General features: G+C 42.3%; 1 protein-coding gene across 6 annotated transcripts in view; it reads right to left on the bottom strand.

Annotated features, from left to right (window-relative positions):
* Positions 1-24333, bottom strand: part of PTER (phosphotriesterase related) — a 77176-nt gene extending 52843 nt beyond the window's left edge. Inside the window, exons 1-2 of one of the 6 annotated variants that reach the window (XM_063670434.1) lie at positions 24202-24333; positions 23737-23870 (exon numbers count right to left, since the gene is read on the bottom strand). The gene's annotated coding sequence lies outside the window, so the exon portion shown is untranslated. Of the gene's footprint in view, positions 1-22939; positions 23036-23736; positions 23871-24201 lie in introns of all 6 variants that reach the window. The other 5 variants (XM_054436192.2, XM_063670433.1, XM_063670432.1 and 2 more) reach the window with 5 other exon arrangements.
* Between the last annotated feature and the right edge of the window lie 1711 nt (positions 24334-26044).

Below are 26044 nucleotides of genomic sequence, written 5' to 3'. Positions count from 1 at the left end.
ATTTTCCCCATAAAAATAAGCTGCAGTAAAATATTAGAAAGGTTTGTCTAGCACCATAGCTTAATTGAGCACCTCAATCATTGCTATCACCTGCTTCCTAAGAATTCACAATCATATATTTAAAATATTATTTGACACAATGATTTATCTACATACTTATATAATTATGCAAGCAAAAAATCTCCTTTCACTGTAGTTTTAACTGTAATTTAACAATATTGCTGATATATCGAATGACTGTAATTTTTGGCCAGGCGCGGTAGCTCACGCCTATAATCCCAGCACTTTGGGAGCTGAAGCAGGCAGATCATCTGAGGTCAGGAGTTCGAGACCAGCCTGGCCAACATGGTGAAACCCCGTCTCTATCAAAATTACAAAAATTAGCCAGACATGGTGGCGGGTGCCTGTAATCCCAGTTAATCGGGAGGCTGAGGCAGGAGAATCGCTTGAACCTGGGAGGTAGAGGTTGCAGTAGGATGCCTGGGCAACAGAGTGAGACTCTATTTAAAATAAAAAGACTGTAATTTTCATCTCTTTTTGATTAGATTTATATCTGCAACTTTAATGATTTTAATAAATTTCTTAAATAAAAAAAAGTTTAAGTCAAATCACAAATCTACTGCTAAAAAATGTCAAATTATTAAATGCCATCCAAGTAAGAACTGGTTTTGAATTGAGATTAATGGTTTCTAAAGTAGGTACAATATATTATTAAATATTAAAATGTATAATGCTTAAAATGAAAATATTTGCATTTCAATTAATGTTAAATACTATTTGATTTTAGAATTTTTGAGCTGGAATAAACTATGGAGATCGTTTAATTTCATGACTTCATTTTTAGATGCTAAAATGGAATCCTTAATCTTTTGAAGGTCAGATAGCCTAAACTAGAACCCAGTCTCTCAACTTGTCCAATGTTCGTTTTACTAAGCTATGTAGGTATTTAGTATAAACATCAAAATTAGTTATTCTTGTCTCTATTTATACGGAAGTATTAATCCAAGGTAACATCACATCTTAGCCTAAAAAAGAGGCTATGCTAACCCAGGACCAGAAGACCTAATCTCAATTCCACTGTTCACTGAATGACACGAAGCAAGCCCTTTAACTGCAGTGTGCTTTCCTTTTCCTAATTAGAAAAATAAGACTCTAGTAATTTAAATTGTCTCTTCTTCATTTGGTCATTGCAAGAAGGGGTAATAAAAATAATTCTGGGCTGGGCGCAGCAGCCCCTGCCTGTAATCCCAGCACTTTGGGAGGCCGAGGTGGGCAGATCACCTGAGGTTGGGAGTTCGAGATCAGCCTGACCAACATGGAAAAAACCTCATCTCTACTAAAAATACAAAATTACCCAGGCATGGTGGCGCATGCCTGTAATCCCAGCTACTCGGGAGGCTGAGGCAGGAGACTCGCTTGAACCTAGGAGGCGGAGGTTGTGGTGAGCCAAGATGGTGCCATTGCACCCCAGCCTGGGTTAAGGAGAGAGAAACTTGGTCTCAAATAAGTAAATAAATAAATAAATAAATAACTCTGAAATATACAGCATATCTAAGTGCAAAGCAAATACTTAATAACATAAACTCAACTATATTTAAACTAAGGAGCAAGAACTACTCTGAGTCATAATTAGGAGAGAATACATACGAGCTGCTGTGTGACCTTAGAACGTCTGAACTAGCAGATGTAGGGGTGTATCTAACAAGTTCTGTAGTTCCTAAATGTTCCTAGTTTTTTAAAAATAATCTATGTTTATGTAAACCATACAATAATTATCAGTTTGAGAACAAATTAGAGCCCTATGATTTCTCAAAGGCCCCATTGATTCCTTAAACAGAGACAAATGTGGAGTAGCTATAGCACTGCTAGTAGAATCTGAAGAATTTACTATAGACCCACCCCGTAACTGATATATGCAGAGTATAAACCTTTGCAAGTATGGTTCTCTAATAGTAAAATATACTTGCCCAAGTGACACGTAAAATCATCCAGCTTGAGCTGACCTTTAAAAAACAAACAAAACTTATCAACTGGAATCTCTTGGATAAGAAATAGATCTTGCGACTGGAAGGGGTGAGAAGAATCACTAAGTAGGTTTTAAAAGTGTTGTAGAATGCAAATTTTTGAAGAAAAATACATTGATACTATGCATAGAGAATAGTCTGAAAGAAAATACCCAGAGATGCTAATATAGGTCATCTCTGGGGATAGAATTTTTAAGGTTTTTTTAAAATCTTTTTTCCCTTTTCACTTATCTGTTCTGTCTGATTTTGAATATGGACTAATTTTGTTGTATATAAAAAAGGTTATTATTCACGGAAAAAAATTGTGCTTTAGTTTCTTGTATTGAGGGAGGTAAGGTGCTTTATGCCCACTTCAAAAATGAAACAAAAAGGCTGTCAATGTTAGCGGTTGTGATAGGAATGGAAATTGGACCCATGCTTCTTGTGTCTTGGTACTGCTGTTTTTGCTTGCTTTAGAGGACCAGCAGAAAGGGAGCAAATCTGGAGAAGCACCTTTGGTGACAGCTTTCACATCCAGTAAATACTAAAGGGCAGAGTTGCAAATGGTTTCTAGATACTTCTAAGCTTACATTCGCCATGCACTCCTTCCCCACAACTTTCATTCCTGGATTGCACGTCTCCGTCTCAAATTTAAACAAGCATTGCTTTCAGTGTTTAATTACAATTTAATGGAAATATGACTTGCATTCCAATTAGCTTTTGGTTTTCACATCACGGATGTGCATCCAAGTTATTGTGTCATTATAATCTCATGTTATAATGGCTTCATAACGCAAGTCCCTGCAGGGTTGAATTAGTAGTTTCCTATGGTAATCGTCCATCAGTATAATATCATAATCGCATAAGCACAGTCCCCACATGCATACACTGCAATCACTTTGACATTGTAAGAGCATTTTAATAGTATTAGCATAGATTCTCCAGAGAAATCATCTCATTGTCACTGCATTACCATATAAGATTAATTGTGATGGAGCCAAGTTGTTGTGATATGAGAGCTTAAAAAAAAAAAGTGCTGGGCAGCAGCAAAGCATTTCACTTCTCAAAAGTTCAAACCATTTTGCAGTCAGGTCTTCCTACAATCCTTAATTGAATATAAGGTCCTTCCACAAGATATTAGGGTTTCTTTTGTTTTGTTTTTCTTTTTGTTTGCTGACAGTTCATACAACAGTAATAAGTTGGGTCAGACCCTCTCTACCGTAGACACAGGAAAAGCAGACATGGTGCCTGTCTTCAAGGAGTTTGCAATTTAATCAGGTTTATAACAAATTTTATACAGCATGTAGGTAAATGGAATGAATACACTTATGATAAACAAAGTACTTTGAGGGCCCCGCATGGTGACAGATGCCTGTAATTTCAGCACTTTGGGAGGCCAAGGCAGGTAGATCACCTGAGGCTGGGAGTTGAGACTAGCCCGGCCAACATGGTGAAATCTCGTCTCTACTAAAAATACAAAAATTAGCTGGCTGTGGTGGCACGCACCTGTAGTCCCCGTTTCTGGGGAGGCTAAGGCAGGAGAATCAGTTGAACCTGGGAGGCAGAGGTTGCAGTGAGCCAAGATTGCGCCACTGCACTCCAGCCTGGGTGACAGAGTGAGACTCTTTCTCAAAAAAACAAAAACAAAGTACTTTGAAGTAACTGGCATTACACAGCGGTGACAGTAACTAAACAAGGCTTTCCTAAAGAAGAAATGCTTAATAATCAACTAAAGGGGCCAGGCACAGTGGCTCGCGCCTGTAATTCCAACACTTTGGGAGGCCGAGGCGGGCGGATCATGCGGACAGGAGATCGAGAGTATCCTGGCTAACAAGGTGAAACCCCGTGTCTACTAAAAAATACAAAAAATTAGCCAGGCGTGGTGGCGGGCGCCTGTAGTCCCAGTTACTTGGGAGGCTGAGGCAGGAGAATGGCGTGAACCCGGAAGGTGGAGCTTGCGGTGAGCCGAGATCGCGCCACTGCACTCCAGCCTGGGCGACACAGCGAGACTCCATCTCAAAAAAAAAAAAAAAACAAACAAAACAACTAAAGGGTTAAACGTATTAAAGATAATGACTATGAGGCAGAAATGAAGCGCATGTAACTCGCTGAAGTCTTTGTATTCACTAATTCACTCTGGGAAGAAAGAAGGCTGTTTTCATGCTGCTGATAAAGACATAACCGAGACTGGGTAATTTATTTAAAAAAAGAGGTTTAATGGACTCACAGTTGCACGTGGCTAGAGAAGCCTCACAATCATGGCAGCAGGCAAGAGAGAATGAGAGAGCCAAGTGAACGTGGAAACCCCTTATAAAATCATCAGATCTTGTGAGACTTATTCACTACCACGAGAACAGCATGGCGGAAACCGCCCCCATGATTCAGTTACCTCCCACCAGGTCCCTCCCACAACATGTGGGAATTATGGGAGCTACAATTTAAGATGAGATTTGGTTGGGGACACAGCCAAACCATATCAGCCACCAAAGACACTAGCAATGGACACAGCCACAGCCCTATCCAAGAAGGGAGCAAGAACAGGTAATGCGCAGAATTCTTCTCCCCTGCGGGTACCTCTACTGCTTTCAGTGGAGAGAATTGAAGGTGGGACCTTGTTCTTTATTGCTAAGAGAAGAACAAGCAGAGCTGTTCTTCTGAAGCCTGAGACCAAGAGCCAGAAAAAAGGAAACTCCTATGCAGAACAGCATTGCCCAGCTTCCAAAAGTCTCCTTGGTTTGCTTTTCATAGTTGCAACAATGGTGCAAAATGACTACCCTATGTCAATGACAAATGATGCACACTGCAGAGACTGGCAGGATATTGTGTTCATTTGAGGGGCCTCTAATCTCCTGGTATTCTCTGGGGACACCACAGGAGAACTACAGAAGGATTATCATAACTCTTACAGAATCATCTCTGCTCAATGTTTAAGTGAGAACAGCATCACAGACAGCATTTAGTACAATGGATGGCCCATAGCAGGATTCTATAAATGTTTATGGATGGATGGATAAATGAACTTGACGGGAAAGAATGTACATGTTTTAGAGCTGCTTTGAGTCTCAAAACACAGGTGAACAGATTTAGAATATGTACTCTCTGGTAGCATTAACAGAAGAATGAACAACTGGCAACGTCTTTTGCACTGTGAAAACTTACTTGCCTTCTTGGTTATGGCAAATCACAGCATTCCGGGGATGATGGTTGTTCATTTTCCCTGTCTCAGTTTCTGTTGGCCTGGGAGAACTCAGAATTACTTGGAGGCTCGGTTTCAAAAAAAAAGTAATAACACTTTTTAAATGGGAACACACTAAGTATAAAGATGTGTTCTCTAAGTGCTCAAAGTGACTTTTACCAACAAGCTGTGGAGCAATCCAGTATAAACCTATTACAAACACAAAATTAGCTGTCCTTCCTTTGAAATTATTTTTCACTTCATAGGTAAAGTCTCTATGGCACTTGCTATGCTATTCTTGAGTTTTTGCTTAGGTATCAGATGAAGTTAAACCTTTACCTCTTGGCTTGCTCTTTTCATTTTTTGAGAGGGTCTCGCTCTGTTGCCCAGGCTAGAGTGCAGTGGCATGATCATGGCTCACTGCAGCTTCAGCCTCCCAGGTACAAGTGATCCACCTCGCTCAGCTTCCTTACTAGCTGGGACCACAGAAATATGCCATCTCGCTTCACTAATTTTTTTATTTTTAATAGAGACGAGGTATTGATATGTTGCTCAGGCTGGACTCAAACTCCTGGGCTCAAACGATCCTCCTGACTCGGTCTCCCAAAGTGTTGGGATTATAGGCATGCGTCACTGCACCTGTTAATTTGTCATTGACACATGCTAATCGTTTTATACCACGGTTGCAAATATGGAAAGCAAACCAAGGAAACTATTGCGGCCAGGGCAGTACTTTTCTGCACAGAAGTTTCTCTTTTTTCTGGCCCTTGGTCTGATGCTTCAGGAGAACAGCTCTGCTTATTCATTTTTTGCTTTGTTTTGTTTTGAGACAGAGTCTCTCTCTGTCATCCAGACTGGAGTGCAGTGGCATGATTATAGCTCACTGCAACCTCCGACTCCCAGGCTCAAGTGATCCTCCCACTGCAGCCTCCCTAATAGCTAGGACTACAGGTGTATACCACCATGCCCAGATAATTTGTGTATGTTTTGTAGAGACAGGGTTTCACCATGTCCCCCAGGCTGGTCTTCAACTCCTGGGCTTAAGTGATCCACCTTCCTCAGCTTCTCAAAGCGCTGGGATCACAGGCATGAGCCACTGCACCTGGCCAGTTTAGTCTTTAGGTAACTTATTTCATACAGTTTTCATTATGCATTAATATGAAAATGTTCTTTTATTACATTTGATTATCAGCTTTTATTATTTCATTACTATATAGTGCTTATTAACAGTTTATTATTATATATTAGTATTTATTGTTCTATTGTTATTAGACATAATTGTAGATTAAAAATCAAGAACTTGGAATGTTTAAATGTACGTATACTTACTTGCCATAAAAATGGAAATTATATTGTGTCTTGACATTGCTTAGAAAAATATGTTTTTCTCTCTTGTTCACGTATATTAGAAACACATGTAATTCCTGATTCAATAGGCTAATTCTCCAATTCAATAGGTTAATTTTTTTTTTGAGACAGTCTCACTCTGTTACCCAGGCTGGAGTACAGTAGTGTGATCTTGGCTCATTGCAACCTCTGCCTCCCGGGTTCAAGCAATTCTCATGCCTCAGTCTCCTAAGTATCTGGGATTACAGGCGTGCACCACCACGCCTGGCTAATTTTTTGTATTTTTAGTAGAGATGGAGTTTTGCCATGTTGCCCAGGCTGGTCTTGAACTCCTAGCCTCAAGCAATCCACCCACCTTAGCCTCCCAAAGTGCTGGGATTACAGGCATGAGCCACTGTGCTTGGCAGGTTAATTTTGTATTTATACAAATAATAGTAGTTATAAAGTCTCTTCTGTGCCACCAAAAATTAATGTTAACTGACTGTATTTCAAAAATGGCTTAGAAGTGGAGTTGGTTGACCATGGAATTTCTGTAATTTAAAATAAAAGTGGATGCTATTTCATTGTACTCCAAAAAATTGTCTCCCTCACAAAAAAATGGACACAGATGGGACAACATAATGCTTTCTGAACATATCACTATTTCCCCAAGAGGAAGAAAAGCTAAAACTTTCCCAACTGCATAAATATGACAAAGTGGATATGCCAGAAGCACGTATTTGGGCAAATCACTTAGTCTGAGGACCTCAGTTTTCTCATTAATAAAACAAGGGAGTGGAACAAAGTGATTTCTAAGCTTCCTTCCAGATACAAGTTCTATGAGTCTATGTGTAGAGATGTTACATGGGCTCTCAATGACCTCTCCAGAAGCTTCTCCATTTGTTCACATCTGTTTAAATATTAAATGGATGGGGATATATGTATAGTAGAAAATCAGAGAGATCATTTTGTTACAAGGAATGTGAAAACTATTGATATCTTTCTTTATATGAATTTTTTCTGATGTCCCATTAGGCAAACCATACTTAAATGAACCATATTCTAGTATTTACTTTACTATAAACTTAGTATAAACAACAGATTATTACTAACAGATGCATAAAATAAAAATACTTCACAACCCAGAAGTTCCAGATTGTTAATTATTTATTATCATTCTTCATACTGCTTGTGAGTAAGAATAAAGGCACAAGTATAAAATAATGGTGTCTTTATAGTAGCCCTCAAATACGTGATGCTGACTGCCTAAGCAACTGAAAACGGCTGGCTATATTCCAAATAAAAGTTTATATAATCCACTATTTATCTAGGCATATATGTATATATGTGTGTGTTTTTATATATATATTATATATATGTATATATGTGTGTCTGTATATATGCACAATTTTTAGTTTCCAATAATCACAACACAAGTACAGAAACTACTCTGAAAATTTTGTACCAACTTAACCAAGAATAATTTTATTCTTTAGTAGATGGTGAAATAAGTGTTAAAAAAAAATCAATAACCTGGCCAGGTGCAGTGGCTCATGCCTATAATCCCAGCACTTTGGGAGGCTGAGGCAGAAGAATCACTTGAGCCCAGGAATTCAAGATCAGCCTAGGCAACATAGTGAGACCCCATCTCTATTACATTAAAAAATAAGAAGAAATGGCTGGACACAGTGGCTTACGCCTGTAATCCCAGTAATTTGGGAGGCTGAGGCAGGCAGATCACTTGAGGTCAGGAGTTTGAGACCAGCCTGGGCAACATGGTGAAACTCTGTCTCTAAAAAAGTACAAAAATTAGCCGGGTGTGAGGGCATGCCTATAATCCCACCTACTTGGGAGGCTGAGGCAGGAGAATCACTTGAACCTGGGTGGCAGAGGTTATAGTGAGTCAAGACCATGCCACTGCACTCCAGCCTGGGTAACAGAGCAAGACACTGTCTCAAAATAATAATAATAATAATAAATGAGGAAGAAGTAGAAGTGGAAGAGGAAGAGGAAAAGGAAAGAGAAGGAGGAGAATCGTTGTCATCAGCAGCAGCAGGACAAGAAGAAGAGGGAGGAGGAGGAGGAGAGAAAACAAAAAGTCACAGCTGGGCACAGTAGTTCACGCCTGTAAATCTCAGCACTTTGGGAGGCTTAGGCAGATGCATTACTTGAGGTCAGGAATTCAAGACCAGCCTGACCAACATAGTAAAACCCCATCTCTACTAAAAATACAAAAATTAGCTGAGCGTGGTCATGCACACCTATAGTCCTAGCTTCTCAGGAGGCTGAGGCAAGAGAACTGCTTGAGCCTGAGAGGCGGAGGTTGCAATTAGCCGAGATCACGCCACTGCACTCCGGCCTGGGTGACAGAGCGACTCAATCTCAAAAAAAAAGAAAAAAAAAAAAAAAGTCAATAATCTGCTTGGTTTTTTCAGTGCTTTCAAAAACTGTGATATTATATATATGTATCTGTATATGTATGTGTGTGTGTGTGTGTATATATATATATATATCTCCCACTGGTGGTTCAAACTGATTTTAGGTGATGTATGGGCATTTAAAACTTTTTTAAACAAGTTGTTATTTATTTTAATGTGTTTTAGAAAAAAGAAAGTAATCAACATTGCAAGCCTGTGATTTCATAGATATTATTGCTTAGGATGGAGCTAAAGTAAAAAACTGGATTGGTTTAAAGAAAAACTATTATGTAATTAGTGGTAAAGGTAGTACACAGGCATAGCCAACACTCTGGAAGATGATATGAGCATAAATCAAATTTCACAAGAACTGATGAAAATTATACTGAGTTTCCAAAAATTAAAGGGCTTAGCAACATCTCCACAATGTCTTGTAACGAATTCATTTTATTTCATCTATTAAAGAAGTCCTTTTCTGGGGGGTAATAACCCTCCCAACACATCAGATATATAGACTGACTTCTAATTAGGCAGAGAAAACTATTGTCCAATTTTATTTTATTTATTTTTGAGACGGAGTCTCACTCTGTCGTGCAGGCTGGAGTGCAGTGGCACAATCTTGGCTCACTGCAACCTCTGCCTCCCGGGTTCAAGTGATTCTCCTTCCTCAGCCTCCTGAGTAGCTGGGATTACAGGAGTGCCTCACCACACCCAGCTACTTTCTTTTGTATTTTTAGTAGAGACAGGGTTTTGTAATGTTGGCCAGGCTGGTCTCAAACTCCTGATCTCAAGTGATCCACCCACCTCAGCCTCTCAAAATGCTAGGACTACAGCGTGAGCCACCATGCCCGGCCTATTATCCAATTTTAACTCTCAACCCTTGTGATGGTTAATATTGAGTATCAGCTTGATGGACTGTAGGATGCAAAGTATAGTTCCTGAGTATGTCTGTGAGGGTGTTGGCAAAGATTAACATTTGAGTCAGTGGACGGGGAGTGGCAGACCCACCTTCAATCTGGGTGGGCACCATCTAATCAGCTGCCAGTGCAGCTAGAGTAAAGCAGGCAGGAGAAGATGAAAGAGCAGGCTTGCTGAGCCTTCTGGACTTCATCCTTCTCCCGTGCTGGAGGCTTTCTGCCCTCAAACATTAGACTCCAAGTTCTTCAGCTTTTGGACTCTTGTACTTACACCAGTGGTTTACCAGGGGCTCTTGGGCCTTTGGTCACAGACAGAATTTTAAGGATGGAGTTCTTTAGTGCATTTTGGGGTTTCCGGAGTTGACTGCTTCATCTAATGACATCCAAAAATGCTAAGTACTCTACTTCTAATAGTATGGAGAACGCTGATAGTCCTTAGTGCAAACTATTTAAAGAGTTATGCAAAATAGATGCATTTGATACTCCTGATTCACCACTCATGAGGGGCAAGGGGTTTAGTGACTCTGTACATAATACCTTTGATCATATGTGGAGAACCAAGGAATACAATAAAGTTGGTTGGTTTCTACTTAGTTCTCTGGACAAGGTAATGAAAGTAAAGGATGAGTTCAGGGATTCTAACTTGCAGCTCCAGAAGCACATACTGAGCCTCTTCTAAGATTGCCTTGAGGGAGAGTCTTATCTCCTGTAGACAAAGGGCTGAAATTGTGGAAAATCAGACACAAGCTTTTATCATGTGAGTGGCTGATCTGCAATGAAAGCTGGATGCTCAGTCTCATCAGATGTCTGCTGTCAAAGTGAGGGCATTGACTGTAAAAGAATGGGACCCTGCAACTTGGAATGGGGACATGTGGGAGGACCCAGATGAAACTGGGGACACCGAGCTTATAAACTCTCATGAGCCTTTTTTTTTTTTTTTTTTCCACCAGAGGAAACAGCTTCCCCATCCCCAGTGGTGGCAACATCCTCTCTTCCACCCATACTGCCATCAGCCTTTCCACCTCTGTCTGAGGAGATTAACCATGCACTACCTGAGGCAACAGTGATGGCCTCTCCTGAGGCAGTTGCCAGGCAAGACAATGTCGATTCTCCTCAGGACCCACTCCCAATACCCGTTTGCTTCTAGATATGTAACTAAAGTCCCAGTAGGCTCCTAGAGATGAGGTTCAGAGTATGACCCATGAGGAGGTGCACTACATTCCAAAAGAATTGCTTTAGTTTTCTGACTTACATAGGCAGAAATCTGGAGAAGAGGCATGAGAATGGATATTAAGGGTATGAGATAATGGTGGATGGAACATAAAGTTGGATCAGCCTGAACTTACTGATTTGGGCCCACTAAGCAGTGATTCTGCATTTAATGTTGCAACTCAGGGTGTTAGAAAAGGTTCTAATAGTTTATTTGTTTGGTTAGCTGAAATGTGGATCAAAAGATGACCCATTGTGTGTGAGCTAGAAATGCCTGATCTCCCTTGGTTTAATGTAGAGGAAGGGATCCAAGGGCTTAGGGAGATTAAGATGCTAGAGTGGATTAGTCACTTTAGACCTACCCATCCCAGCTGGGAGGGCCGGGAAGATATGTCCTTCACCAATACCTTGTGAAATAGATTTGTGAGTGGAGCACCTGCATCCTTGAAGAGCTCTGTAATTGCTCTTCTTTGTATGCCAGATCTTACAGTGGGAACTGCAGTCACTCAACTACAAAATTTAAATACAGTGGGAATAATTGGATCCTAAAGTGGCAGAGGCCAAGTGGCAACACTCAACCATCAAAGACAAGGTGGGCATTGTTACTGTAATGGACAGCAGAAGCAAAGAGGCAGAGGTTGCAGTGAGCCGAGATTGCGCCACTGCTCTGTACCCTGGGCGACAGAGTGAGTGAGACTCCGTCTCCAAAAAAAAAAAAAAAAAAAGACAATTATTGTTGAAACCCTTATCCAAGAGTAGCTGGAAGAACATCTTTTAATAGAGTTTTAGCTCAGGTCTGAAATACAGTGGGTCCAGTGTGTCCCTGGACTCACCATGTGGTCATTTCCCCAGTACCAGAATGCAGAATTGGCTTAGACATACTTAGCACCTGGCAGAATCCCCACAGTGGCTCCCTGAATGGTAGAGTGAGGGCTACTATGCTGGGAAAGGCCAAATAGAAGCCATTAGAGCTGACTCTACCTAGAAAAATAGTAAATCAAAAACAGTATCGCATTCCTGGAGGGACTGCAGAGATTAGTGCCACCATCAAGGACTTGAAAGACGCAGGGGTGGTGATTCCCACCACATCCCTGTTCAACTCTCCTATTTGGCCTGTGCAGAAGACAGATGGATCTTAGAGAATGACAGTGGATTACTATAAGCTTAACCAAGTGGTGACTCCAGTTGCAGCTGCTGTACCAGATGTGGTTTCATTGCTTGTGAACATTAATAAATCTCCTGGTACCTGGAATGCAGCCATTGACTTGGCAAATGCCTTTTTCTCCATTCCTATCCATAAGGCGCACCAGAAGCAATTTGCCTTCAGATGGCCAGGCCAGCAATATACCTTTACTGTCCTACCTTAGGGGTATACCAACTCTCTGGCTTTGTGTCATAATCTTGTTCAGAGGGACCTTGATCGCTTTTTCCTTCCATGACGTACCACACTGGTGCATTACATTGATGACATTATGCTGATTGTACCCAGTGAGTGAGAAGTAACAAACACACCGGACTTATTGGTGAGATATTTGCATGCCAGGGAATGGGAAATAAATCCGACTAAAATTCAGGGGCCTTCCACCTCAGTAAAATGTCTAGGGGTCCAGTGGTGTGGGGCCTGTCGAGATATTCCTTTTAAGATGAAGGATAAGTCGCTGCATTTGGCCCCTCCTACAACCAAGAAAGAGGCACAATGCTTAGTGGGCCTATTTAGACTATTGGAGGCAACACGTTCCTCATTTGGGTGTGTTACTTCCACCCATTTATCAAGTGACCTGAAAGGCTGCCAGTTTTGAGTGGGGTCCAGAAAAGGAGAAGTCTCTGCAATAGGGCCAGGCTACTATGCAAGCTCCTCTGCCACTTGGACCATATTACCCAGCAGATCCAATGGTGCCTGAGGTGTCAGTGGCAGATGGGGATGCTGTTTGGAGCCTTTGGCAGGCTCCCATAGGGGAATCACAGCAGAGGCTTCTGGGATTTTGGAGCAAGGCCCTGCCATCTTCTGCAGATAACCAGTGTCCTTTTGAGAGACAGCTCTTGGCCTGTTACTGGGCTTTGGTAGAAACTGAACGTTTAACTATGGGTCATCAAGTCGCCATGTGACCTGAACTGCTTATCATGAACTGAGTGCTTTCTGACCCACCTAGCCAGAAAGTAGGGTGTGCACAGCAGCATTCCATCATCAAATGGAAGTGGTATATAAATGATTGGGCTTGAAAAGGTCCTGAAGACACAAGTAAATTATATGAGGAAGTGGCTCAAATGCCCATGGTCTCCAATCTGGCCACACTGCCTTCTCTCCCCAGCCTGCACCAGTGGTATCATGGGGAGTTCCCTATGATCAGTTGACAGAGGAATAGAAGACTAGGATCTGGTTCACAGGTGGTTCCGCACAATATGCAGGCATGAATATATGCAGGCATATATATAAATACAATGTATGGTGTAAAGAATATGGACAAAGACCTTATAGTCAGAGATAGTATAGCCACTTACAAAGCTTTCCAATATTTATAGATAAAAACACTAAAATACATCGTTCTTTGTATAGAAACAACTTATAAAAAATTGTCCTTAATGCTAATGTGAAATTGTTATGTTATATAGTAATAATGAATGTAAACCTATTTTGACCAAGGTATTACTAACACAAAAATAAAAACAGAGAAGTGAAAACAGGTTAACAAAATGCTGGTGTCACTACATAATGCATTATGAAAATTCCACATAAAAAATATTTCACAGGCTTAGTGCAGTGGCTCACACCTGTAATCTTAGCACTTTGGGAGGTTGTGGCTGGAGGATCGCTTGAGGCCAAGAGTTCAAGACATTGACCTGAGCAACACAGTGACACCTTATCTCTACAAAAGTAAAAAAAAAAAAAAAAAAAATTAGGTGTGGCATGCACCTGTCGTCTCAGCTATTTGAGAGGCTGAGGTGGGAGGATTGCTTGAGCCCAATAGTTCAAGGCTGCAGTGAGCTATGATGGCATCACTGCACTCCAGCCTGGGCAACAGAGCAAGACTCTGACTCAAAAAAAAAAAAAAAAAAAGAAAGAAAAAAAGGCCGGGTATGCTATCTCATACCTGTAATTCCAGCACTTTGGGAAGCCAAGGGAGGCAGATCGCCTGAAGTCAGGAATTCAAGACCAACCTGGCTAACATGGCAAAACCCTGTCTCTATTAAAAATACAAAAATTAGCTGGGCATGGTGGCGCATGCCTGTAATCCCAGCTCCTCGGGAGGCTGAGGCATGAGAATTGCTTGAACCTGGGAAGCAGAGGTTGCAGTGAGCCGAGATTGCACCACTGCACTCCAGCCGAAGCAACAGAGGGAGACTCTGTCTCAAAAAAAAAAAAAAACCAAAAAAACAAATAAACAAAAAAAAGCTTTTACAGTCTTGGTGGTCTATCAAAATAAAACAGAAAGAATTTAAAAATTAAGCCTTTTGACCTCACCATGGCAACAATAACTAGTAGCAATGGTCCATGAAATGTTTCTAATGCTAAGAAACTGCATATGTTCTTTAATATATATAACAAATCTAACAATTAAATTCAATACACAAATGGAACTATGTAGAGTCTTCATGGAGAACATTTTAAACTTGAACTTTTAGCTTGAAATATTTTGATCTCTCTATCCAACTATAGTAACAGGCAAAGAGTGAAAAGATAACACTTGGGAGGAATGAACGTCAACAAGGGGCACCGCACCAGCCTGACCAACACGGTGGAAACATGTCTCTAGTAAAAATACAAAAAATTAGCCAGGCATTGTGGTGCATGCCTTTAATCTCAGCTACTCAGGAAGCTGAGGCACAAGAATCACTTGAACCCGGGAGGTGGAGGTTGCAGTTAGCCGAGATCACACTGCCACACTGCAGCCTGGGCGACAGACCAACTCTGTCTCAAAAAAAGAAAAAAAAAGAAAAAAAAAGAAAAAAAGTTGGGGTGGGGTGGCATGCATTGCACCTCTATTTGTAAGAGCCTTCTCCCCACCCCCGAACATTCAAGATCAACTATGGTTGCAAGTCAAAGTCTCAGTAATGTCAGTATTTGAAATAGCAAATTCTTTACCACTTATGCACTGAGCTGCTCCGAAATATTTGGCACACAGGAGAAAGACGAACACTCCTGAAGATGCACTTTACTAAATAATAATGGGGCAAGCTCAAAGCAGCACCAAAGCGAAAGGGAATCATCTATGCCAGGCCTGACACTTATGCAGAAATGTGAGCGAGACTCACAGGCCCAGGACAACTTCTAATCCTAGATATGCAGGCTGAGAGGACTTGGATGGGCTTTGGCCATGTCAGCCCCTCAGGAGGCAGTGTCCTCTGAAGAACACCCAGGAGAGAGCATGGCTTCCTTGGTGTCAGCCTGTAGGATCCTTCCTACAACAGCAGGGAATGTTTTTAGAGAAGATATTGGGCAGAAGGCACTAGCTGTGCATGGTGCATCGGTGCATCGGAGACAAGTGGCCCCTTTGTAAGTTTCTGTGTTCACTGGATTTGCGCCATGGCTAATAGGCTCTGAAATCAAAGACTGAACTTAGAGACACTGCAGCCTAAGAGCCTGGGAAACGCTAACTGGGAGAAAGGCACTGACTCACGGAAGTAATAGACATGTCATATGTCAGAGAAGCATAAATAAAAAATGTCTCAAATAATCTAGGCCAAAACTAGGAAAGATGCTCTTCCAGCTACTCTTGGATAAGGGTTTCAATAATAATTTTCTTTTTTGTTTTTGAGATGGAATCTCACTCACTCTGTCACCCAGGCTAGAGTGCAGTAGCGCGATCTCAGCTCACTGCAACCTTCGCCTCCCAGGTTCAAGCCATTCTCCTGCCTCAGCCTCCTGAGTAGCTGTGATTACAGGCATGAGCCACCACGCCCAGCCTCAACAATACTTTTCTACAGAGCGATTGGTAGTTAAAACCATACTCGACTTACTATTGTCTAACATAGGCATGCATACCTCATTTAATGTGTCCCTTATATAGTTATCGAATTTTGCATCACAGGAGGCCATATATTTCACTCACTTATTCTCCTTTTTAAAAAATAACTTTTATTTAAACTTTTTAATAATAGACATTCTCAAAAATTTGCTAATGTAGAGAGTGCAGTATAGTGAACCCCTACTCATCCATCATACAGCTTCAACAATACATTTCCACTTAAAACACTTTTAAAGAGAAAAGTGTTTTACAGCCCATTCAAAACCCCAAGTTTTACTTATATACTCTTACATACCCACGTAACAACCCTCTAATATTTCTGACTACCAATTTACTATGCAAGATTCTTTTACGGATAAAAAAAAACCCTATTATTCTATTCTGAAGGAACATTGTAAAAGCTCGTCAGAATCAAAGATAGTATGCATTATAGATATGGACAGATAATGTCAAACTGAGGCCTTCTGTGCCTTCACATTCCCCAATATTTCTTTGAATATAAGAGCTTTGCTAGCTGGGTGTGGTGGCTCATGCCTGTGATCCCAGCATTTTGAGAGGCCGAGGTGGGAGAATCACTTGAGCCTTGGAGTTGGAGACCAGCCTGGGCAACAGAGTGAGACCCCATCTCTACAAAAAAAAAAACTTTTAAATTAACCAGGCGTATCCCTGTGCCAGAAGCCAACCTGGTCTTCCCGAGGGGTAGTGCCCCAGTGAAGACAAAAGCACGAGAATAAAGTTCCCTGTAGGTCTTCTGTCCAAAAAAAAAAAAAAAAATTAACCAGGCGTGGTATTGAGCACCTGTAATCCAGCTACTCAGGAGTATCACTTTAGCCCAGAAGCTCAAGTGAGCTATGATCACCACCACACTCCAGCCTGGGCAACAGAGCAAGACACTGTCTCAAAAAAAAGAAAAGAGGCCGAGTGCGGTGGTTCATGCCTGTAATCCCAGCACTTTGGGAGGCCAAGGCGGGTAGATCATGAGGTCAAGAGATTGAGACCATCCTGGCCAACATGCTGAAAATATACTAAAAATATAAAAGTTAGCTGGGCGTGGTGGCAAGTGCCTATAGTTCCAGCTACTCGGGAGGCTGAGGCAGGACAATCACTTGAATTCGGGAGGCAGAGATTGCAGTGAGCCGAGATCGCTCCAATGCACTCCAGCCTGGCAACAGAGCGAGACTCCATCTCAAAAAAAAAAAAAAAAAAGAAAAAAAAGAAAAAGAAAAAGAGCTTTTTTAGCTTCTTAGGCTCACATCTATTCTCAGAGACCTTTCTGTTTTCAGTTGATAGTATCGTGACAATTATAAGACACAACATATTTAAGCAAGATGAGCACAAGATACCACTTTATAGAAAGAGCAGATAGGACCACAGCATACTCTAGAGATCCTCTTGCCCTTTTTGATGGTACACGGAAGCACATGGACTCATCATAGTAAGTTTCTGATTCGGAGAGGAAATTTTTGGTAAAAATATCTGCGAGTTGTTATAGCAAATATTTGGATGTTTGTTGTTCAGATTGCAAGGCATGCTTCATTATGTACATTTTTTTCTTAACTGCTTGATGAACTCTATCCAATTCATTTAACAATGTGGCTTCCCTTTTTACCTAATTACATAAATGTTTAAAGTCACAAGCATTAAGCTCTTCTCCAAGTAATGTTAGTTAAAAAGAAGTTCCTGAACGGCGGAGATTCTCCAAAGATGTGTAGTCATCACTTAGAAGATCAAATTTAACAATCAAAGAAAATAACTCCAAAACAGTAGCTTCCAAACAGACCATTACTATCGCAGGGTAGCATTTTGGGCTCAATTGTGTCTTCCTGCAAAATTTGTCTGTTGCAGCCCTAACCCTCAGCACCTTAGGATGTGGTTGTATTTGCAGATAGTCTTTACAGAAGTAATTAAGTTAAAATGGGGTTGTTAGGGTAGGTCCCAATCCAATAGGACTGGTGTCCCTATAAAAGATCAGTATACAGACATGCATAAAGAGAAGACAGCCATCTACAAGCCAAAGAGAGAGACCTCAGAAGAAGCCAACCCTGCTGACACCTTGATCTGGGACTTCCAGCTGCCAGAACTGTGAGAAAATAAATGTCTGTTGTTTAAGCCACCCAGTTTGTGGTATTTTGTGATGGCAGCCCTAGAAAAACAAATATAGTGAGTAATGAAGGTCATCTAATCTAAGCTACAGAAATGGCCCTTAATTACACCTAGGAGCTCTGAATTTTATTTTATTTATTTTTTTTGAGACAGAGTCTCACTCTGTCACCCAGGCTGGTATGCAGTGGCACAATCTTGGCTCACTGCAACCTTTGCCTCCTGGGTTCAAGCGATTCTCCTGCTTCAACCTCCTGAGTAGCTGAAATTACAGGCATGTGCTTGGCTAATTTTTGTATTTTTAGTAGAGACGGGGTTTTGCCATGTTGGCCAGGCTGTTATGGAACTCCTGACCTCAAGTGATCTGCCCGCCTTGGTCTCCCAAAATGCTAGGATTACAGGCGTGAGACACCATGCCTGGCCTGCAGGCTCTGAATTTACAAAGTGAGAAGAAAATCTGTTAAAAGAGCAGGTCAGGCACATGCAAGTCAACCTAATTCTTTATTTATTTACTTACTTAATAGAGATGGGGTCTCACTATGTTGCCCAGGCTGGTCTTGAACCCTCCTGAGCTCAAGCAATCCTCCCACCTCGGCCTCCCAAAGTGCCAGGATTACAGGCGTGAGCCACCATGCCTGGCCCACCTAACACTTTTAAACAAATTCTGACGGCAATCAGATGACAGCTCAGAGTATGGGCTCTGACCAAATAAATCTTTATTTCAATTACTCAATTACATGGTCGGGCTTTATCTGTCCTCCAAACTGTTAGAGAGCAACACTGATAACATCTAACCCTTCAGATACGCAAGGAATGTAGGAGATGAGACATGTTGAATTGTGAAGGCATAAACATGAGATAACTTTGAGAATTTATGAAAATTTAAAAAATATTTTTAAAAATCAACACACAAATAATTTTGAAAATAGTAAGCCACATCAGGAAAGAAATTTTGTGGGTACACAATAACACCAAGGATTTTGTGGTCACAATGGGCTTTCAGTTACACAAGAGCATGAAATTAACAATATTTACCAATATTCTCTTCAAACTGCTTTTCAGACACCAAATAATTACCCAATTAAGCCACTGCAAGATAAGCTGCTATTACTCTGGATTTGGTAAAAAGAACTAATAATTACTCTTTTAACAGTTTCTGTGAAGAAAGAACTCAGTGTTTACCATATACAAGTGAGCACATCCCACCCTTTTAATGAGTAGGGAACAGGAAAAAAAAAAAAAAAGGCTGATTATGTAAGTGAATTCAGCAGAGGACAGAGATGACTAAGAACCACAACCTGTGAAAACTGAGAATATGTAAAGCAGAGACCACCATTGGCAAAAGGCTATTTATGAATACTGCCAATACTTAGCATTGCCAGCTGACAATAGGAGATCTTCAGTCATGCCCTGAACAACATAATTCATCACACTAGCGCTTGGGGCAGTCATGTCCAAGCAATTTATCATCATCATATCACTCGCCTTAGTATGAGAAGGGGAGAACTTTGATTGTTAACCTCTAGGGAGACTGGATTTACAGCCAGTGTCCCCTAAGAATGCAGCACAGCTCTGTCCAAAGCACAATGCTCCCGGCTTGCCTTCTGTTTAACTCAGAATAAAAGAGTGAACACACTGCCTCCAGGACATTAACAGCAAAACCCAAGTCTGATACTCTTAGATCCGAAATCAGATAGCCAGGAAATCATATTTAAAATACTCTTTGAAACTGCCTGAAAAAAAATGTATTAGTCAATGGTAAGTATGGATGATTCATTTCAAATGTCCTTCAGTGACAAAATAATTTCTGAAATGTATCCACTGATAACTGCATTTGGGAAGAATCATCTTTTCACAACTCACCCACGAACAATCCTCTGTATTGGAAAACTTGGAAGTGCATTGAAAATTGTTAAAAATATATAAATTGTGTTTTTCAAAGTAAAAATGAAAGCCTTGATTCTTATCCCTTCCAGGCATAGAGCCTTTACCTATTTTACACTTTAACATGGTCTGCCCTTACAGAATGCAATTAAACATCTAAATGCCATTTTTGCCACTTTTGATTAAAATCACAAAGCAGACTGGAGCATGATGGGAACAGCACACCTGCCATCTCCCACACAGTAAAAGGAGCATGATTCATAGGACAAGCCTCTTTCAGGGCCCTCCCCAGAGCTCCCAAGGTATCTGGTAAACCAGAGCCAGAAATCCCTGTATACATGCAGCTTATCTGATAATATTCATTACACAGGCTTGACCAGGCTAGGCCACAGTAACACTCAAATCCCCAAATCTCAGGGTCTGAACACAATAAAAGTTTATTTCTAGCTCATCGAATATGTCTAACACAGGAAGGCAGGGGGCTCCACTCACTGTCCTCTATGACCCAGGCTGAGACCGCTGCCTCCATGTGGATGGTCACTGTGGCAGAGGGAAAGTGATTGTGACAAATCTTTCACTGGCTTTTAACACACTTTTACCTGGAAGTGACACAGGTCACTCCACTTGCGTTTCATTAGCCAAACAAATCACGTGGACATACCTGCCTGGAAGGAGACAGGGAAATGGGTAACACTCACAGCTCTCACGCTGAGCAGGCAGAGAGGTATTTGTACTCAGGTGGTTATCGTTTTGACAAAATAGATAGAACCACAGAGTCAGTTCATGCCAAATGGAACCAGATATTTTATTTTTCTTGTTTTCTTTTTTTTTTTTTTTTTTAAGAGATGATGTCTATGAATGAGAAGGCTTTTGTTATAAAAGTGTCATTAAGGGCCGGGCGTGGTGGCTCATGCCTGTAATCCCAGCACTTTGGGAGGCTGAGGCAGGTGGATCACCTGAGGTCAGGAGTTCAAGAGCAGCCTGATCAACATGATGAAACCCCGTCTCTACCAAAAGTACAAAAAAATTAGCTGGGCGTGGTGGTGCACACCTATATTTCCAGCTACTTGGGAGGCTGAGGCAGAAGAATCACTTAAACCTGGGAGGCAGAGGTTGCAGTGAGTCAAGATAGCGCCACTGCACTCTAGTCTGGGCAATAGAGTGAGACCCTGCCACAAAAAAAAAAAAAAAAAAAATCTTATTAGGAAAACCTGGACCACTGAAAATACACTAGAAAGAACAGCTAAAGAAAACAGAAGCCACATTTGATGTATGAAAAAATATTCAACAACTGTCTCAGTGAAGTTCATAGGGATACTGAGCAGACTAGAGCTTGATCAGAAATTCTCAATATTGTTACTATATGGCTTACTAGGGTATTTAATGATTTGAAGTTGGCTGGGTGCCATGGCTCACGCCTGTAATCTCAACAATTTGGAAGGCCGAGGTGGGAAGATCACTTGAGCCCAGGAGTTTAAGACCAGCCTGGGCAACAAAACAAGACCCCCCATCTCTACAAAAATAAATAAACAAATAAATATTTTTAAAAGAAGTATTTAAGGATAAACATTCCTCCTGTATGAACACTTTAAAGCACATGGAAGCAAAGGTGGACGTTTACCAAGCTCCTCTCATGCTATACAGTTCATCACTCTGTCTTTAAGCTTAAACCTGAGACAATCTCTAAAATCCTTGCATCAGGGCTGCTTACTCAACTTAAAATAGTCACAGGGATCCTATGGCCAAGCCCTGGCACTGAGTACACGGTCATGTACTTCTCCAGATTCTAAATGATCTATTTTTGTGTTCTCTTGCTCTCTGCTTCTATTTGGCTCAAAATTTACTGACGCTTCAAAGGATATTAAATTGCATTTTTTTTCAGAAATGCTTCTCACTTTAGCCATATTCAAGGTATTTTCTGTCCTTCACAGGGAAGGGGAAATTTGCCCGGTGAAAATGATCTTTCCATAAGTCCCTCCAGAAGAGCCACTGTCCTGATTTTCCTCCTGTCTCACAAGCCACCTTCTGGCTGGATACTCACCTACTGACCTCTAAAATACACATTTATTGATCTTTGATTGAATAAACAGACCCTTCCTGACTACCTTGTAATTTCAGCAGCAAATATGACCCAAAACTGGAAGACTCTCTCAATCTATTCTGGTTTGAGGGCTGCCCAATTAAAAAGGAAAAAAACTGGCCCAAAATGTCATTAAATGGTAAAATCAGGATCTTATCCTCATAAATCCGTAGATTATTAGATCCACTAGCAACCTAGAGACCACCTACCTTTTTTTTTTTTTTTTTTTTTTGAGACAGAGTCTTGCTCTGTCACCCAGTCTGGAGTGCAGTGGTGTCGTCTCAGCTCACAGCCGCCTCTGCCTCCCAGGTTCAAGCAATTCTCCTGCCTCAGCCTCTCGAGTAGCTGGGATTACAGGCACGTCCACCACCATGCCCAGCTAATTTTTTGAAGGAAAGGGGTTTCACATGTTGGCCAGGCTGGTCTGAAACTCCTGGCCTCAAGTGATCCACCTGCCTCAGCCTCCCAAAGTGCCGGGATTACAGACGTGAGCCACCGCGCCTGGCCTGAGACCACTCACCTTAATGTGTCTAGAAAACATAGGCAGGCCAGGCGCAGTGGCTCACACCTGTAATCCTAGCACTTTGAGAGGCCGAGGCAGCGAGATCATTTGAGCCCAGGAGTTTGACACCAACCTGGGCAAAATGGCAAAACCCTGTCTCTACCAAAAATACAAAAAAATAAAATAGAAAAAAACTAGCCGGGTGTGGTGGTGTGCACCTGTGGGAAACTGAGCTGGGAGGATCACTTGAACCAGGGAAGTGAAGGTTGCAGTGAGATGTGATAGCACCACTGCACTCCAGCTTTGGTGAAAGAATGAGACCTAGTCTTAAAAAGCAAAAGAGGCCAGGCGCAGTGGCTTACCCCTGTAATCCCAGCACTTTGGGAGGCCGAGGTGGGTGAATCACAAGGTCAGGAGTTCGAGATCAGCCTGGCCAATATGGTGAAACTCCGTCTGTACTAAAAATAACAAAAATTAGCTGTGTGTGGTGGCGCGCGCCTGTAATCCCAGCCACTCAGGAGACTGAGGCAGGAGAATCGCTTGATCCCGGGAGGCGGAGGTTGCAGTGAGCCGACATCGCACCACTGCACTCCAGCCTGGGCAAGGGCGAGACTCTGTTTTAAAAAAAAGCAAAAGAAAACCAACTTGTCGAAAGTCACTGAGCTGGAACCAGAACTAGAATAGGGGTCTACTCTTTCTGGGTCCAAAGTTCTTTAAATCAGCAACCCCTCTTACTGCCTATGTAAGGGTATACCTTTAGTTCCTGTTGACTTGTGATGTACAAAGAATGAGGTAGTCTAAGAGAGTAACAGCACACAGGCTATGGAGTCAGAAAGACTCCACCTCTAAACTTTGTTTCCATCTCTAAACTTTCCAGCAGTGTGGCCTAATTTTTCTATACCTTAGCTTTGCCGTTATCACTAGAATCCTTCACAGGGGTGCAGAGTGGATTAAGCAAGAGTGCACAGGACTCAGACATATGACTGCTAGTAATTAGCTTTTACAAACTGTCAAAAAATATAGACCTGTAATGCCAGCACTTTGGGAGGCCGAGGCAGGCAGACTGATTGAGCCCAGGAGTTCGAAACCAGCCTGGGCAACATGGCGAGACACTCTCTATAAAAAAATACAAAAATTAACCGGGCATGGTGGCACATGCCTGTAGTCGCAGCTACTCAGGAAGCTCAGGAGGCTGAGGCAGGAAGTTCGCTTAAGCTCAGGAGTTCGAGGATGCAGTGAGCTGTGATCGCGCCAAATGCATTCTAGCCTGGGCAGCAGAGCCAGACCCTGAATCTTAAAAAAAAAAAAGCAAGCTTATTAAAGGAGGCTTAGTAGGGAATAGCCGTCCCCACCCAGCACAGCTATCCGATGACGCCCCCGGCCATTGCTGTCGAGCCACAGGGAGCTGGCGCCGCACGGGACTGGCGCTCTTTGCAACGTCCCTCAAGCACTTAGGGAGAGGCGGCAGGGCCCAAACGCCAGCGGCTAGAAAATCCTTCCTTCTGGCAGGACCCTCCCGTGGAACTCCGCAGCGAGCCCCGGCGGCGCGGCCTCCGCCGTCGGGCCCCACTCTTCCTACTGGGCCCACAGTTCCGGCTCCTGCTCTGACTCCTAGGAGCCTTACCTCGGGTCACAACGCGCCGCTTTCTCCCCTTGGAACTTCCGCCAGGCCAGCCTCCCTGGCCTTTTTAGTCTCCCCTGTTCCCTCCCACTTCGCCCTCTGGTTCTCTCCCCGCCCCTGGCCCGAGGTCACGCCCTCACCGAGTCCTAGGACACGCCCCGTGGGTCCTTGCCAAGCCCTACCTCTTCGTAGGACACGCCCTTCAAACCCTTGCCACGCCCCACCCTGGTCCGGGGCCGTTCCCCGCGTTTCTGCCTAGCCACACCCTCCAGCAGGCGCTGTCTGTCTGTAGTTTGGCTGAATGAAAAAAATTCGGGGCTACATCCCCAAACGGAAAAAAACTGTTGCATTTTCTCCAGATCCCAGTTCTCCATAGAACAGCCTGGAACAAGGGAGCATTCCGTAGCTCTTTTAGTTTTCCCCAAGAATAAATCGGAGGTGGTGCGCTGGAAATTTGATGTCACAGTGGGTTCTGGATCCTCATGCTGCACACGGAGAACTTTGGTTTTGTGTTCCCACTTGTCACTGTTTCCTGCCCCGGGGCCGCGTTTCCTTCTCTTTAGAATTAGAGTGCTGTGCTAGAGCACTTGAACTGGCCCTGGTACTTGCTTGACTGAAATAAACTTAATGAGTATGTGTGAGTCTGTTGGCAAAACATGATGCTTGGAGCACCTGCCACAATAAAGAGTCATACCTTTAGGTATTGTAGGGGGCCAAGGGCAAACCTCTCCTTCGTCCTCTGAAGGTTTGCTGAAAATCAACTGACAAAAGGCAGTTTCACGGTAGAAAAGGCATACAAATATACTAGATCAGAACTTTATGTGATCCGGGAACCTTCAGAATGAAAACCCAAAGATGCAGGGGAAACGGCCCATTTTTTTGCTTAGGTTCAACAAAGCATGGACCCCCATGCATTCAGCTGGTGCAAAAGTAGTTGCGGTTTTTAGTGGCAAAAACCGCAATTACTTCTGCAGCAACCTAATAGATACTACGATGGCATAAAAAGGGTCTGATCTAATGCTAATAGACTCAGTGAGCAAGCCCTGTCTGTTTAGATTCTTTTTGGCTTTTCTGTGCAGTGTTCCTTCCTTCTGGGTATAGAGCAGGAGGACCCTTTCTGGAATGGGGATCTTATGACCTACAGTCAAACAAACCAGGCCAGAGAATTTCTTTACGGCCAGTTTTGACACAGAAAGGCAGGGGACACACAGAGCCAAACTTTTAGGTTTTATGCTTGGCTTTGGTGATAGGGGGATTCTGGCTTCTGTGAATCACCTTGGGGAAGAGGGATTCCAGTTTCTAGAATGAGGGGCCAGAGGCAGGAGGACATGAGGTTAGAGAGAGCTGCTTCTAAGGCCTTCATTTTGGGGTATCATTTTCTGAACCCCAACAATATTACACTGTCATCAATTATTATTATTATTATTTTGGAATGGCTCTGTTGCCCAGGCTGGATTACAGTGGTGCAGTCATAGCTCACTGCAGCCTTGAACTCCTGGGCTCGAGAGATCCTCCTGCCTCAGCCTCCTGAGCAGCTGGGACTACAGGTGTGCACCACCACACTCAGCTAATATTTGTAATTTTTGTAGAGATGGAGGTCTCGCTATGATGCCCAGCCTGCTCTTAAACTCCTAAGCTCAAAGGATCCTCCCACCTCAGCCTCCCAAAGCGTTAGGATTACAGCCATGAGCCACAGCACAAGGCCTAGTCAATTAATTTTATCCTAAATTCTGAGAAAAAAGAGAATAGGTATGCAGATGGGAAGAAGCTACAGATGTCATTTCAAAGGAAAGTAGAGATTTAATAATAATATTAATAGATGATGTTTATCGGGGCCAACTCTACC

Source organism: Pongo pygmaeus, chromosome 8 (genome assembly GCF_028885625.2).
Source record: "Pongo pygmaeus isolate AG05252 chromosome 8, NHGRI_mPonPyg2-v2.0_pri, whole genome shotgun sequence".
NCBI classification, from domain to species: Eukaryota; Metazoa; Chordata; class Mammalia; order Primates; family Hominidae; genus Pongo; species Pongo pygmaeus.
The sequence above is the reverse complement of the archived record's forward strand: the minus strand, read 5'-3'. Positions and strand labels throughout refer to the sequence as shown.